Here is a 17,416-nt window from a genome sequence, read left to right as displayed (position 1 = left end):
TGCTCCACGGGTTCATGCTTTGACTGCTCATAAATCCAGTGAGGTTTGGTTTAGCATGATTATGTTCCAGGGTGTGGATGCTGGTTGAAGCTGTGGCTGACATGTTTACACACACACTTTATGACAGGAAGTCACACATTAACCTCATATATCAGCTGTGATGAGTTCTCCTGTCCGACAGATATTAAACCTGTGGGCTGAAAACAGCAGATATTAAACAGACAGAGGCTGCAGTAGATTTCCTTTATTCATGCTTATTGGCCAGGTTTAAAGACAAACTCACAGCAGACGTTCAGACCCCTGCAGGGTCTTTGTGAAGCAGCAATGAAGCTGTGTTATCAGCAGCTGTGGGTTCATTATCTGAGCGCAGTAATAAAAACACTCCTAGGTGTCATAGTTACACACCTGATCATCAGGTACGGTCAGGAGCACGCTCAGAGGAAGCACACTCTCTGTTTATGAAAACAGTCACTTTAGTTTTTTAAAGACTCTTGATCAAAATCATGCAAAAATTACAGTTTATAGTTGTTCAGTCAGGAACACTCTATTCATACATTTTACCTTTAAATTGCTAAATGGATCTACAGTTTTACCTGTCAGAGAAGGCTCTGCTTTAAAGATTCCCCCTGGGTTAGTCAAGCAGCTGGTTTTGATTTTCTGCCAGGATATCTGAGAGTAAAACAGAAGAAATTTAGATAGCTTTAAGGGATAAAATCATTAAATAACTGCAAAAGGAAGGCAACAATGGGTTGGAAATGGGTTGGAAGAGGCAAAAATGTACCAAAGGTGACAAAGTTATCCAAAAATCTCACAAATGGGAGGTAAAAATGATTGAAAACTGGTTACAGGAGCAAAATGGGCAGCTAAAGCAGCAAAATGTGTTAAAGTAGCCAAAGTAATCTAAAAGAGGCAAAAATGGTCGGAAATTGTGATGAAAATGGGTTAAAAAGTGACATGATTGAGAAGTTTGTTCATCAGAACCCAGTGAAAGTTTCATCGACTTTTCAGCTCCAGAATGACGGACCTGTAAGCCAGAAGCTAGTACTAATGCTACTGATCCAACACACGCACTGAAATCATCAATAAATCACAACTGGGGAGGGGTCCATTCTCTGGGTTAATCAGGGGCCATTCTCTGGGTTTGTCAGGGCCCTTTCTCTGGGTTTATCAGGGTCCATTTTCTGGGTTTATCAGGGTCCATTCTCTGGGTTTATCAGGGCCCTTTCTCTGGGTTTATCAGGGTCCATTCTCTGGGTTTATCAGGGTCCATTCTCTGGGTTTATCAGGGCCCTTTCTCTGGGTTTATCAGGGCCCTTTCTCTGGGTTTATCAGGGTCCATTCTCTGGGGTTTATCAGGGTCCATTCTCTGGGTTTATCAGGGTCCATTCTCTGGGTTTATCAGGGGCCATCCTCTGGATTTATCAGGGGCCATCCTCTGGGTTTATCAGGGTCCTTTATCTGGGTTTATCAGGGGCTATTCTCTGGGTTTGTCAGGGGCCATTCTCTGGGTTTATCAGGGCCCATTCTCTGGGTTTATCAGGGCCCATTCTCTGGGTTTATCAGGGGCCATCCTCTGGGTTTATCAGGGTCCTTTATCTGGGTTTATCAGGGGCTATTCTCTGGATTTATCAGGGGCCATCCACTGGGTTTATCAGGGTCCTTTATCTGGGTTTATCAGGGGCTATTCTCTGGGTTTGTCAGGGGCCATTCTCTGGGTTTATCAGGGCCCATTCTCTGGGTTTATCAGGGCCCATTCTCTGGGTTTATCAGGGGCCATCCTCTGGGTTTATCAGGGTCCTTTATCTGGGTTTATCAGGGGCTATTCTCTGGGTTTGTCAGGGGCCACTCTCTGGGTTTGTCAGAGTCCTTTCTCTGGGTTTGTCAGGGTCCATTCTAAGGGTTCATCAGGGCCCATTCACTGGGCTTATATGGGTCTGTTCTCTGGGTTAATCAGGGGCAGTTACTGAGTTGACCTCCATGTTAGTGTATGTGTTGCATTTACAGCAGAGTTAGGTGAGGTCATAAACCTGTCAGTCTCCAGGTGTCTATGACAATCTTCTGTGCAGGATGTCATGTTTGTGATTGGAGGGGAGTGTGACAGAGAGGTGGGGCTCGACCTCAGGCTGTGTGTTTGTGTATGCAGAGGTGAAGCTTGTTAGGAGAGCAGAGACAAACAGCTGACACGTTTGTCCTTGATGTGGTCTCGGCTATGGCCCACAGCCACTGAGTTAAGTCGGAAAAGCAAAGCCACATAAAGCTGGAGAAGGTCTCGTAGCTCCGTGACAGTGGAATGCTGCAGCACGTTCATTCAGGACTGTTGATATCTCAAGAACTCATTGAGGGATTTTCTGGAAATTTTGCACAAATGTTGACTGACTGAGGAGTAACTGATGAGAATTTAGAATTTTAAAGCTCCCCGTGACGTTAAATTTTGTGCACACTTTGCAAGAATGCACTGAGGGATTCGCTGTGAACTTTGGCAAACGTGGACTGGTGAGACTTCACAGGTAAGCGTCATGTGACCAGCTGCAGGCATGTGATGGACTCACCTATGTGGCGCTCTGATGTTGGTCCAGTGCGATGATTTAATTGGATCATTTCCTGGAAACTGAATCTTTATGCAACAAGTTACACAACAGAGAGCGGAGGGAGGACAGGATGAATCACTGAGGAGGGAGGGGGTGAGGACGGGGAGAGGGGGCCCTGCTTTCTTTGTGGCTCCCACAGAAACATCTCCAATTACAGCACAAAGGCTGCTCATTGAGGCCCTCAGCTCCAGCTCTGCAGCTTTGCATGTCTAATGAGGCTTCGCTGAATGTTAAGAGGAGTGAGGGTGCAGCAGAGGCCTCAGCACCCACATACACCCCCGCCTTCCACCATCACTCCCCCATCACTCCCTCATACTCCCCCCCGAACCAAAAAGAGGGCCCGTCCTGGTCTGTCCCCCTGCAGTGGGACGTCCAGGCAGGGCCTTCTCCATCTAAAAATGGCTGTGTTAGTGCATATGTTCTAATTTTTTGCAACAAAGTGTCTTTCTAGGAAAATTTTTGAATTCAAATTTCAATTCTTCTAATAGGTCAGGGGAACACTGTGAAACAAATTTACTACCCTTTAAAGCCATTAAGGACAAAAACGTCCACTTCCAAAAAACTGCTATAAAAACTTAACAGATTCATATTTTTTATGCTTTTTTTTTGCATACATCTCTTAAACAACTTCAGCTGTGCTCAAAACTACCAAATGTTGAATATTTTTCAGGATTTAAACCCTTTAAATGCCAGTTGATTACTTATGATGGCTGATTTTAGTGGTGAACAGTAAAAATGACAAATTTGACTATTTTTCTCAAAAATGAAATCATAATATTACAGAATGCATGATTATATCATGCATTGGCTATGAGATTAAAAAAAGTGGTTTGAATGGGAGTCAATGGGATGTTTTTATCCACAACTGACTCAAAAGGGTAGTGAATTTTAAATCAGATGCTACACAAAAACTAAAAATGCATCAAAGTCAATATTTTGGCTAACCAATGGCATACCCAGGACTGATTTACCCCCCCCCCCCCAACATTAGTTATCTGAAAAATAATTACTGTTTTGTGTTTGTTTTTTAAATATGACCACCCTGTAATCAAACTGACATTTAAAGGGTTAAAATCCTGAAAATATTCAATATTTGATTGTTCTGATCAGAACTGAAGTTCAAAAGATTTGACCCAAAAAAGCAGAAAAAATATTAATATAAATTTTTTTTATTGCCATTTTTGGAAGTGGATGTTTTTGTCCTCAATGACTCAAAAAGGATAATACATTTTAAATCGGATGCTACACCAAAACTAAAAATGCATCAAAGTCAGTATTTTGGCTAATCATGGACATGTCCACGCTGGATTTAGAAATAATGCCCCAGCCATCCAACATTTGGTTTCAGGAAGATAGCCCTTTTTTTTTTTTTTTTTTTTTTTTTTTTTTTTCTTTTTTTCCTAAAAACAACATTGACTTTAAGTAATCAAACTGGCATTTAAAGGGTTAAAATCCCCAAAACGATTGAATGTTTGGTAGTTTTGAGCACATCTGAAGTTGTTTTAAAGGTTTATGCAAAAAAGCAGAAAAAAATATGAATCTGTGAAGTTTTTATAGCAGCTTTTTGGAAGTGGACATTTTTGTCCTTAATGACTTTAAAGGTTAGTACATCAAAGTCATGCCTGAGGGCTAAAATGACACTTCTCAGATACACTTTATGGACAAAAGTGTTGTTATTGTTGTGCAAAGTTGGAATAAAAGTCCCAGAATAGTTCAGGATTAAAACCTTGCTAACAACCCCCTGCTGCCCTAATTTGAGTTGATTAAATTAACACTACCTTGTGCATTGAAAGATTATTTCTAAAGAGAATGGAGGAGTGTCTGTGGACGGGGCAGAGTCCAGCCACTCCAGGTATAGGTTCTCTGCTCTGCAGTATCTCTCAGACTGATTTTAAGCTGCAGGTTTATTCGTTTTAATGCTTTCATATCAGGTCAACTGAAGACCACGATAGAGCAGCTTCAATTAATTCTGAATTCTGCTGAATGAGTGCTGACTAAGACCTGAGCAGAGCTCACATTACACCTACTTTAGAGTCATTAAACCACCTTCCTTTTAGCTTTACACTGATTTTTTAATTCTTTGATTCGTTTATGAGTTTCTGCATTGATCCAGAGATGCTCTCAGAGAACCAGGAGACGCGAGCACACAGGATAGAGGAGTTATAGTTTACTCTCCTTATAGTGGATGATGCAGTTATCACTGTCAGAGATAATACTAAACAAACAGAGAATTAAGCCTGCTGTTATCAGTCAAAATATGAGTTGTGAGGAAACTAGCTGCACTTTGCATTAAGTTTTTAATACATTTTAATATCAAACACGACCGCCCATAAGGGGGGATTCGGGGGGAGAGCTTTCAGGAGCCCAGCCAAATTATGGTTCCTATGGGGAGGTCAGCAAAATTATGGTCCATGGTAATACAGCCTTTCTCAAAATGCAAACCTATTTTCTTAAACAGAATCGCCTTTTTATTGGTCATGTTAACCACGAGGACGGGCACACTGAACTACATGATTATGAGAGTCACATCAGACTTTAAGCTCTGCCATGATGAGCACAAAAGTCAAGATGCTATAAATGATGTGGAAGCAACTGAGAAAATGAAAAAATAAGTAAAATGGTTGCAGAACAATCTCTCTCTCTCTCTCTCTCTCTCTCTCTAACTTTTATCTTTTATTGATTATTCTGTCTCTGTTCACTTTCTGCTTTTAAGGTGATCAAGTGTCGGGCTGTCAGCCAATCAGAGCCCAGCAGTGGGCTGTCTTCAGTCTGTCTGACAGTTTCATAAAGCTCTACTCTTCATCAGCTGAAGTCAAACCCTCTGCCCTCCTCCTCTCCTCTTTATCAGGACGGACAGAGAGTTTCATTGATGGACGTCCACTTCCTGTTTATGATTGTTTGTTTGTTTGTTGTGAGGGAGGATCTGAACTTCCTGCTTCAGTCTGCTGGCGGCTTCTTCCTGCTGTGAGACACAGAAACGAGTCCACAATAAGGCTGCCACAACGATCCTGACTTTAGGTGCCATGGGTTTTAAAATGACATGAACTGACCCCAGAGAGAGAGAGAGAGAGAGAGAGAGAGAGAGAGAGAGAGAGAGAGAGAGAGAGACAGAGAGAGAGAGAGAGAGAGAGAGAGAGAGACAGAGAGAGAGAGAGAGAGAGAGAGAGAGAGAGAGAGACAGAGAGAGAGAGAGAGAGAGAGAGAGAGAGAGAGAGAGAGAGAGCATTGTAATAAAAAACATGGAAAACTTCACAAAAGTAGGTCCATGAATGCCCCCTTAAATGTTGAGGTCAGACTTTTGCACACCACCGATGATGCAAATTAATGTCACAAAAAATAAAAAAATCCTTTTTTTAGGAACATTTTTTTCCAGATAAACTCTGCACATTCTAAAAACATTTGCGGTGTGTTTTATACTCTATTGCACTGAAATGGCTGTATTAATTAAAAAATGACTACCTAGTTTAGTTCTTACATTACTGTAAATATCTACAATGATTATAAAGCAAGAGGAATTCTTGATATCTAATATGGGTCATGTTATGGTAGCTGAAGCAATGCAACAGACACCATATGTTTATTGTTGCCATGGAAACATCGGCTGAATAAATAAGGTAAATAAGGCTGGACTGCTTGAGGCATTTGTCAATGTACACAGCAGGAGTCAGATTTTTAATTTATGATTGAAAGGTTTATTTATCAGAGTGTGTGCACAATAAAGAAGTGAATGAATAAATAATAACAGCAAAAACATGAAAACAACAACAACAACAACCAAAACAAAACAAATAAAACAAAAAACAGCAACAACAACAACAACAAAACAGAATAACAAAAGTTTATCCTGATTGTTTAAATTCTGTTTTCAACCAGAACATGGATCTGCCAGGAAACACACTGACCCTGAATCCTTACTTGTCGTATCGGGCTTTAATCCTGCTGAAAACATGGCCGACTTTTGTGTTTACAGCAAAAAGCTGATCAGCAACAATTGTCCACAAGAGTCTTTTAGGGGTTAAAGTTAATAAGAGGGGAGAAACGAAAAGAAAGTGAAGGAAATACCAAGAGGGAATACACCGCAGCAATAAATGTAAAACAGATGAAAAAATAAGAGCAGTGAAAAATAAATCTTTATAAGTGGGCTGCAGACATGTGAGCTTGTTCTTTAACACGTCTCTGTTCCTGCATCTCCTTCTTATTCCTCACAGCCCAAACACAGAGGGGGGCTGGAAACTCAGGAACCAGGACATTCTAGTGAAGGACATGGTCCCAGTATGATCCCAGTATGATCAAAGTATGGCCCCAGTATGATTCTAGTGAAGAACAGAGTCCCAGTATGATCCCAGTATGGTCCAAGTATGATTCCAGTGAAGGGCATGGTTCCAGTATGATCCCAGTATGATCAAAGTATGGCCCCAGTATGATTCTAGTGAAGAACAGAGTCCTAGTATGATCCCAGTATGGTCCAAGTATGATTCCAGTGAAGGGCATGGTTCCAGTATGATCCCAGTATGTCCCCAGTATGATTCCAGTGAAGGGCATGATTCTGACACACAGTCCTGACGCTGAGAATCCTGCTGCTCTGACCTTTGACTTCTGTTCATTTTGAAAACTAAAAACTGATTAACTATTGTTGATCATCAACAGATTAAGGTTAAGGGAGATTAATCTCAGATTAACTGTGCCCTCCTGCTCAGAGCTCACCTGAGACTCACCTGATGCCAGCTACTGTCCAGGTGAGCTGAGCTCAGATCTTCTGTGGTGCTTGTTGTGAACACAGAAGCTGCAGACGAAACACACAGAGGATTAGACCAGGCCAGAGTAAACGCTCTCAGCAGACATGATTTCTCTTCTTCAAGATCACTTAATGCAGCAACAACCCCCCATCCCCCCACCCCCCTCTGAGGGTAACGATGGCAAGCCGCCACATTCCTCACCGCCTGGGAAACAACCAATCAGATCACAGGAAGTGAGAGAGGAAGAAGCTGGCTAATGCTTTCCTGTTACACACAGACGGACTGTCAGAGGGTTTTAACCATAATTACAGCCTGCAGATGTTAAATGTTTCAGTTCTGCAGAATTTTAATGACCAACAGAACCAAGACCAGGACCAGGACCAGGTTTAAACACTATTAAAGACCAGAATCAGAGCTGTTTTACTCATACAATGAAGTTCCACATAGAAATCTGAACATTTTTTCTAGACTTTTTGTTTCATCTCAATGATTGAGATGGTTCAGTATCCATAGATACTAGAATATTACAAACCAACCAGTCCCTTTTAGTTTGGAACTGTTTTGGTTCTTGGTACCTTTTTTGGAACCACCTCTAGTTTGGTCCCCAGCCAGATGGGCAATGCCAAATAGCACTGTAACATGGCACTAATAACATTCTGACAGGGCTCCAATAGAGTTCTGATAGGGATAGGTATAAGTTCTGGTGTGGTTCTAATAGGGTTGCATCACAGTTCTAACATGGTTCTAATAAAGTTCTGACATGGTTCTAATGAAGTTCTAATAATGTTTTTACATGGATCTAAAAAAGGATCTGATATGGTTCTAATAAAGTTCTTGCATTATCCTGACAAAGTTCTCACGTTGTTCTAACATGGCTCCTATAAGGTTCTAATATGTTTCTAATAAAGTTCTGGTATGGTTCTAATAAACTTCTGACATTGGTCTTACCTGGTTCTTACATGGTTCTGATCAAGGTCTAATACAGTTCTAAAATGGTTCTTATGAACTTCTGACATGGTTCTAACCTGGTTCCTAAAAGGTTCTGATCAGGGTCTAAACAGTTCTGACATGGTCCTAATAAACTTCTGAAATGGTTCTAACCTGGTTCCTAAAAGGTTCTGATCAGGGTCTAAACAGTCCTGACATGGTCCTAATGAACTTCTGACATGGTTCTTACATGGTTCCTAAAAGGTTCTGATCAGGGTCTAAACAGTTCTAAAATGGTTCTAATGAAGTTGTGACATGGTTCTTACATGGTTCCTAAAAGATCCTGATCAGGGTCTAATACAGTTCTAAAATGGTTCTAAAGAAGTTCTGACATGGTTCCTAAAAGGTTCCTAAAAGATTCTGATCAGGGTCTAATAAAGTTCCGATATGCTTCTAATGAAGTTCTAACAATGTTTTTACATGGTTTTACATGGACCTGATTTGGCTCTGATAAAGTTCTGGCATGGTCCTGACAAAGTTCTCACATTGTTCTAACATAACCAAAACAAGGGCCTCTGTTTTCAGCGTTTAGCTGTAGAGAATTATCTGACATCCAAACTTTTATGGCACTCAGACAGCGGAGTAGCACTGACACTTTAGTGTAACTTTGGTGTAAAAGATAAATGTAGCTGGATGTCATCAGCATAACAGTGATAGGATAGACCTTTAAAGCTGTTGATTATGTGGCCGAGTGGAAACAGGTACAAAGAAAATAATATTGGGCCAAGGACCGAACCTTGGGGAACTCCACAAACCAGGGAGGAATTAGAAGAGGTGTGGCTGTTAACAGTGACAGAGAAAGTTCTGTCTGACAGGTAAGAGGAAAACCAGTCAGTGGCTGAGCCAGAAATACCCACGCACTGCTCTAGCCTATGAACTAAAACACCATGATCCACAGTGTCAAAGGAGATGCACTGAGATCCAATAAAACCATCACAGAGCATTTTCCTTCATCACTGCTACGCCAGAAGTCATTAAAAACTCTAAGAAGTGCTGACATGGTCCTAATGAAGTTCTAACAATGATCTTACATGGTCCTTGACAGGTTTGGATGTGGCTTTATTCAGATTCTGGCATGGTCCTGACATGGTTCTAATATGGTTCTAGCGTGGTTCTGATGTGGCTCATATAAAGATCTGGCATGGTTCTAGTGAAGTTCCTACATTTTTCTATTAAAGTTCTAACAATATTCTAACATGGTTCTTAAATGGCATTGATGTGCTTCCAATGAAGTTCTGTCATGGTCCTGATAAAGTTCTTACATGGCTCTGTCAATGTTACCATGGTTCTGATGTGGTTCTAATAAGATCTTTCACCTTTCATAAAAGGTTCTGACGTGGTTCTAATCACACCCTGAAAGGGCTTTAAAAAAGTTTTCATATTGTTCTAATATGGTTCTTAAAAAGTTCTGAATAGGTTCTGATAGAGTTCTTACACTGTTCAGATAAAGTTGTAACAATGTTCTAATATTATTTTTACATGTTTTTTAAAGTTCTAACATTGAGCTCAAAATGTTCTGAAATGGTTTTTAAAAGGTACTGACATGGTTCTAATCAGATTCTGGCATGGTTCTGATAAAGTTCCGATAAAGTTCTTACATTATTTTGATACAGTTCTACTTCTGTTCATACATGGTTCTAACAACTTCAGCTCTAACAGCATTCTAATATGGTCAAAGTTCTGCCAGTGTTCTTATATGGGTCAGTTTTGAAGATAGGTTTACTTTTCCATAATTCTAATAAAATTCTAACATGGATTTAATGGAGTCTTAGATGATTCTTTTTCAGTTCTATCCTGGCTAATGTAAAGCTCTAACAAAGTTCAAACACAGTTCTCATGAAGCTCTACCATAGTTCTAGGACGGTTCTAAGATGGTTCCTACAGAGTTCTACCTAGTTCTAATGAAGTTCTGAAATGGTTCACATAGTTCTAGCAGCGTTTCTGTGTGTCTGTGGGTCTGTAGGTGATCCGTTCTTGAGTTTCAGAGTTTCGGAGTTTGCTCTGCTGCTCGGTTCCCCCTGTTTCCCTCCAGTCGTCGTCATGGTGACGTTCAGCTATGCAGAGTCTGAATACAGTCAGCAGCTCAGAGGAAAGAGGCCTTTGTTACCCACAACCCCTTTCACCTCCTCCTCCCCCTCCTCCTCCCCCTCCTCCTCCCATCATCAGCCCCCTCTTCAGCTTCTCCCCATCTCATCTCATCTCAGCTCCATTTTAGACTCAGAGGACCGCTCAAATGGACAACAACCAGTACAATGCCAGTGCTGATCCCAGTATGATCCCAGTAGGGTCCCAGTATGACCCCAGTATGGTTCCAGTATGATCCCAGTATTTTTCCAAGAATGATCCCAGTATGATCCCAGTATGGTTTCAGTATGATCCCAGTATGGTTCCAGTATTTATCCCTGTATGATCCCAGTGTGATCCCAGAGGAGTTCCAGTATGACCCCAGGATTTATCCCAGTATGATCCCAGTATGATTTCAGTACAGTTCCAGTATGACCCCAGTGTGATCCCAGTATCATCCCAGTACTTTTCCCAGTATCATACCAGTGTGATCCCAGTATTTTTCCCAGTAAGATGCCATTATTTGTCCCAGTATGGTTCCAGTATATATTAGCAGTATTCAGCCTTCATCTTCCATTGAAACACTTTTCCCAACACAGAACCAGTTACATGTTCTTGTTTGTTACTGGGATGATACTGGGAATGTTTCAGTGTCATACTGGTACTACAGTGGGATGAGTGCGTCCATAGTAGGAACACTGGGCTGACTGACTCAGATTAAAATGGGAAACCACAGGAAAAGTGATTTAATCATACTTGGAATAAAGACCGCAGTGTTCCCAGTATGACTCTGCTTTGATTTCACCCCTGTCCCAGTATAATTCCAGTAAAGTCCAGGTGTAATTCCATTGAGCTATAATCTGGCTGTGGTTCTAGAAGGAGAATAAACTGGCAGATTTGTTACTGCTACTGTTATGGCACCAGTAATACGAAACATCTGCATTCCCAGTATTATACTGTGTTTACAATCTTGTAACATTACTGGGTAAACTGGGCATTCACGTACACCTCTACCCTCTACAGCCTGGATATCCATGCCACTTTGGCACCAGTTTAATCCCAGTATATTCCCAGTGTGGCATTCATGTTGAACTGTAAACACTACCAGTTAGTGACTCTCAGAGTGTTCCCAGTGTTCCCAGTTCATCATATCAGCCTGTGAGTGTACTCCAGGTCACCTGGTCCCTTGTTGCGGTGAACCAGCTGGTTCAGTCTGACCTGACGGAACAATGGAAGCTGATTGGACAGGAAGTGAGGTCAGAGCACAGACTTCCAGGACTGCCGTTCATGGAGATAAAAACATCATCAGAAACCGCGGTGTGAGGATGATGTCACTTCCTGTTGTGATGTAACAGACGCTTTATAGGAATGTCAATGAGCAGCGATTAATATTTAAACCAGTGCTATCAGATTTAATTTTTAAAATTACACAGTTAACTACTGAATTTTGGTAGTTAATCACAATTAATCACATTGTAATCACCTTATTTTACATTTAAAAAATCTCTAAGTCCATATTTGAATCAGTTTTTTCCAGTGTTTGATTAGTGAATGAAAGGAAGTCAGAGATTTACTTTATGATTCCTGGACTGATGATTTAAACCAGAGCTGCTTTGCTGCATCCTGGTGTACTGAAACCATGACTGAGAGCTTGGAGACAGCTTTAAAAGAAATGTGAAGGAGTGCATGTACAAAATGACTCTCGGACATCCAATTTTCCTCGGGTAACATTTACACTCAATTTTCATTGCTTTCTATCTGTTAGTCACCCTCTTAAGGTTAAAGATTCAGACAAGAAATTTTCTCAACAAACCACTTGTTGTTATGCTTTTAACTTGGAATTTTCCCTTCCTTAAGCTAGGGTAGCTTTACTCCCTGTACGGATGAAAATCTGCTTTTATCTTGAAATAAAATTAGGGAGATTTAAAGATAAAAGAACTTACAAGGGCTAGAAAAGGAAAATCTGTTAAAGAATGATAAAATTCTTCTAAATGATCTTATTTTGTTAGTTGGTAACCAGTTTTTAAGACTGAATTACATTGGGTAACTTTTATAGCTCCGCCCTCCTGCCCAAATATGGTAACTACTGACTCCATTAAAAAAGTATTTGTTCCAGTATGATTCCAGTATGATCCCCATATAGTTCCAGTATGATCCCAGTATGGTTCGAGTATGATTCCAGTATGTTCCAAGTATACTTCCAGTATGATCCCAGTATACTTCCAGTATAATCCCTGTATGAACCAAGTATAATTCCAGTAAGCTCTCAGCATAATCCCAGGACTGTTTCAGTATGATCCCAGTATTTCTCCCAATATCATCCCAGTATGATCCCATCATATTTGTCCAAGAATGATCCCAGAATGTTCCCAGTATGGTCCCAGTATGGTCCCAGTATGATCCCAGTATGATCCTAGTATGGTCCCAGTATTTGTCCCAGTATGATCCCAGTATGATCCCAGTAATTCTCCCAGTATGATCCCAAGATTTTTCCCAGTATGATCCCAGTGTGATCCCAGTATGATCCCAGTGTGATCCCAGTATGATCCCAGTACGGTTTTAGTATGATCCCAGTATGATCCCAGTATTTATCCCAGCATGATCCCAGTGTAATCCCAGAAGAGTTCCAGTATGATCCCAGTATTTATCCCAGTATGATCCCAGTATGATTTCAGTACAGTTCCAGTATGATCCCAGTGTCATCCCAGTATTTTTTCCCCAGTATCATCCCAGTGTGATCCCAGTATTTGTCCCAGTATGATCCCAGTTTAATCCCAGTTTGATCCCAGTATGATCCCAGTATTTTTTCCAGTATGATCCCAGTAAGATCCCAGTAAAGCTGACTAACCAGCTGACATGGTGGCTAAGGCTGACATCATCTGTAAACATACCCACTCTTCTTCTTCTCTTTTAAATGTAGTTCCACCTGCAGTACAGGGGGATGGAAGGAGGGGCTGCTACCACCCACTGACCTCATTGGGATGATGGGGGTCAAAGGTCAGTGACTCAGAGCTGGAGTCAATATGGGGGGGTCAGTGAGTGTGAGTGTAGGGGGTTCAGCTGGTCATTTCCCACAGAGGACACAGAGGAGCTCATATATACGTTTATGTTTTCACACATCTGTGTTAGTAATTCTACATGGAGGCCAAACTAGACTGTTTACCACTACAGGGATTACAACACGCTCATCTGCACATGGACATGGCCTGTCTTCTACCCCTAAATCAGGGAGTCCAGCCTTTACCACTGGGGCCCACATGCAGAAATACATAAAGACCTCACCTTGAACATATTAAAGTTAGTATAAACCAATCTAATGTTATTGATTGAGTTTAAATGGCAAGTAAAACCAAACAGCAAATCATCGTAAGGGTTTTGGGGAGGCCAGATTTCAGGAGGCCCTGGTGGGTCCTGGCTCCACTCCTTATACCCTATTGTTATTGCCATTTGCTGCTGTAGTCCATCAGTGCCATATAGCACTATTATTTAGGTTTCCAGAGTTTATCATTTACAGTTTCCTATCAGTTTAGTCACCAAAAAAAAGATACATTTTTCTTGTCAAAATATTTGTGTACAGAATTAGCAGGTACTAAACAGTCAAGCACAGGTTTCATGTTCCAACATGGGCCATATTTCATTTATTTCTATCATTTCTGTGGGCCAGTTAACCCCTTAAAGCCTGTTGTTGCATATTTGATACATACTTTTATGATGCCTCTATCTAATCAACATACTCAATAAATTACTCAAAAAAACTTCTGAATACAATCTGATAAATGATAAAATGCCCTCAAGTGGATTATCAGTTACCATAAACACCTAATGAATGAAATGAGGTACTAAAAATAAATTTGTGAAATCTTATGGAAATTTAGAATTTTTAAAATTTCAGTAGAAAGTTAAATGAACATTTCAGTTCCAAACAATTCAAATTTTCTGGCTATTATTTGTGTTTTCAGGCTTTAAGGGGTTAAAATTGGATCATGGGCCACATTTAGCACCCGGGCCATAGTTTGGACACCCCTGCCCTAAATGAACATAATCACATTTATTTCCTATAAATACTTTGAGATATGGATATCTTCACTAACTATCTTATTTTCTAAATGAATATTTTATTTGGATAAAGCTTTTTATGCTGACATAAATTAATACTGTATTTATGAACATAATAAAATAAAAACAAGTAAACAAATCAATTGATGCTTCTCCAATCACAGCTGGCTATCCTTACAGTATTAGGTATATATTTCTGCAGCAGCTGCTCATTATAAAGCTGTTGGTTTTAGTCAGAGTTAGAATAAATGTGCACACGGTCAGAAGCTGTACTGTCTATGAATCAGACCTTTTCTAGATCATTCTTCTGGTTTAGATTCTCCATAAATAAACATAATTTCATTTTTTTAATGCTCATTCTGCTCTGTTTTTTATGGTTCTTTTTATATAAACATTTTTTATCTTTATTTTCTATTAATAAATCTATAACACTCCTGTTGTTGTGTTGTCAGAGGAAATTAAAGAGGACCACTAAAAATACTCAGCAGGAACATTGATAACTGACCTCAGATCTGATTAAATTAGGTATTGCTCTGCCCCAGGCCCCTGAAGAGCCCAGTAAATGGCCCCTCCTGAAATGTGATTTATCAGCATTAATGCATGTGCGTTCAGCTTTGTTGCTAGCCTCTTGGCTAACATTTATGGTCTTTGGAGCTGAAAATGACGTTCACATTTTTGGGTGCAAATGTTCCTCAAAAATTTTCTTCTCTGGCATCCTGACTTCGGTGCAGGTCATGGCTGAGCTATGTCTGACATTGATAGAGATACAGTTAAGTTTAACGCATTCATTATCATTGTTATTAGTACTGAGAAAAGTCTCATTCATCTGAGAAAGGGGCTCAGAGTGAAATAGTTTACTGAAACAACTATAAATCCAGCGTGTATTTTCGTGCTTCGATAAGACTGGCTGTTATTCTCAGGGCTGTCAAATCATCAACATTCTTAACTGAGATAAATCTTCACTGTGGACGTGGATTACTTGCGATCTGAGCGTGGAACTTTTTGGAAACAAAAACAAAGCAAAACTATGTCGTATAAACGAGGCTTTAGTTTCAACAAAGTCTGTCTGTGCTTCACTTCACCCACGCTGCATAAACCACAGCTAGTCTCCGATGCATGCTCGAAGTCTGGGGTCATCAACTGCATTTGTACAAGGGCCAGGTTTTTCCTTGATGGATTCTTTGGGGGCCAGACTTTCAATAAACCTGAATTAAGAGACATTTTGGCCTAATTAACATTAAAAGTGTTTTATTTTATTTCAAATGTATGCCATTGTTAGCCTCTAAAAGTAAGATCAGTCGCTATACTGTAGCCAGCCACCAGGGGGCGATTGAGATATTTTAGCTGAATGCATCAGGGCTGTTATGTTCTCCATTACTGACTGCTAATAAAGCCTGATTTATGCTTCTGCATCGCATCGACGGCATAGGTATGCCGTAAACGCGATGCCGTCACTGACCATTCGAAGTTCTGCGTCGAGGGGACGTGTCGCTCTGTAAAGTCGCAAGGGCGTGTGGCTGTGCATGTGTGTGTGGTTTCACATCCGAATCCTTATTTATCTTACGGTCATGCCAACCGAGGTGGAGCGGATGTGTTTGGAGTTGGAGCTCATCGATATTGACTAACAAATTCTTTTTGTTGCAAATGTTGAAGCACAGGCGACAGGAAGACGTTTGCGGAGGTGGTCTGTACGACCACTAAGGTCTTGTACACACATAGCCGGGTATCTGGGAAACCGCAAATATTTTTTTACGTTTAGGCCTGTCATCCACATGAAACCGCAGTTTTACGTCACTAAAAACGATCTTTTCTGAGAACTCCGGCCAAAGTGGAGATTTTGGAAAACTCCAGTTTCGTGGTTTCATGTGTACACCAGGAAACGAAGTTTTTGGTTCTCAAACGTCACAGCTTGCGCCATGTTTGAATCTCTGGCGGAAGAGACAGAATGACAGAAGTTCATTCTGATTGGCTGGCACGGGTTTCCAGCTGAAAACACTGCCACCTATGGGTTTGTCATGCTTAGAGCAGCATTTAATGGTGGATTTGCCGGTTACGTGTGGATGAGTTTTTATTTTTGTAAATGATCAGGTGTGGATGAAAGTATTTTTTAAAAAGGAATGAAGGGGGATATTCATTTTAGAAAATACCCAGCTACGTGTGTACAAGGCCTAAATGCATCGAGGCTGAGAACAGGTGAGTTTACCACACTGGTTCGCCCGCTGAGGGACATGGATGAGGAAATGACTTTTTGAGTGGACCAATCACAGCCCTTGCGGTCTGCGTCACCATGACGAGTAGTTAGGATTTTTTGGAGGTGCGCGTCAGGCTGCAGCATAGGGGTCCGTGTCGACACAGAGGGCTACACGTAGCTATGCCATTGACAAGACGCAGAAGCATACATCAGGCTTAAGGTGTGCCCTTATTGGAGAAAAACCTGTGTGAGAAATAAGGTCTTTAGTTTTGATTCTCATGCAGAAAAACACTTGAGTTCGAAAGAAAACCATAGTTTTAATCAAAAATAAACTCAAAATATGTGTTAACATACATCATATTTGCTAATAGTGGGTGACAGGTGGATTTAACCAATCCGGCCTTTTTTTTTTAATCATTCTCAGTTTTTTTTTAATTCTATAGCTGTAGGGAATTAAAAAAAGATAACTTAAATACATCAACCTATTTTTCCCTCCATATTTCTGAATTTAATAATGTTCTGGGGGCCGGATGGGAAGACACAGGGGACCTGATGTGGCCCTCAGGCCGCCAGTTGATGATCACTGCTCTAGGTACTCCTTCACTCTGCTCCAGATGTGGGCGGAGTTTATCATCACAGAGCCACAGCCAGCACATGCCAAGCTAAACAGAGCAGATCGACCCAAACAGGAAGTCTGGTCAATTTCAGAATAAAACATCATAAATGCATGGATCTCTGCTTTTCAAACACAAATCAATGGTGGAAGGCAGCTTGCACATTTATGAGTTAATATT

Source organism: Cheilinus undulatus, linkage group 7, assembly GCF_018320785.1.
Source record: "Cheilinus undulatus linkage group 7, ASM1832078v1, whole genome shotgun sequence".
NCBI classification, from domain to species: domain Eukaryota; kingdom Metazoa; phylum Chordata; class Actinopteri; order Labriformes; family Labridae; genus Cheilinus; species Cheilinus undulatus.
Note: the sequence above shows the minus strand (reverse complement) of the source record.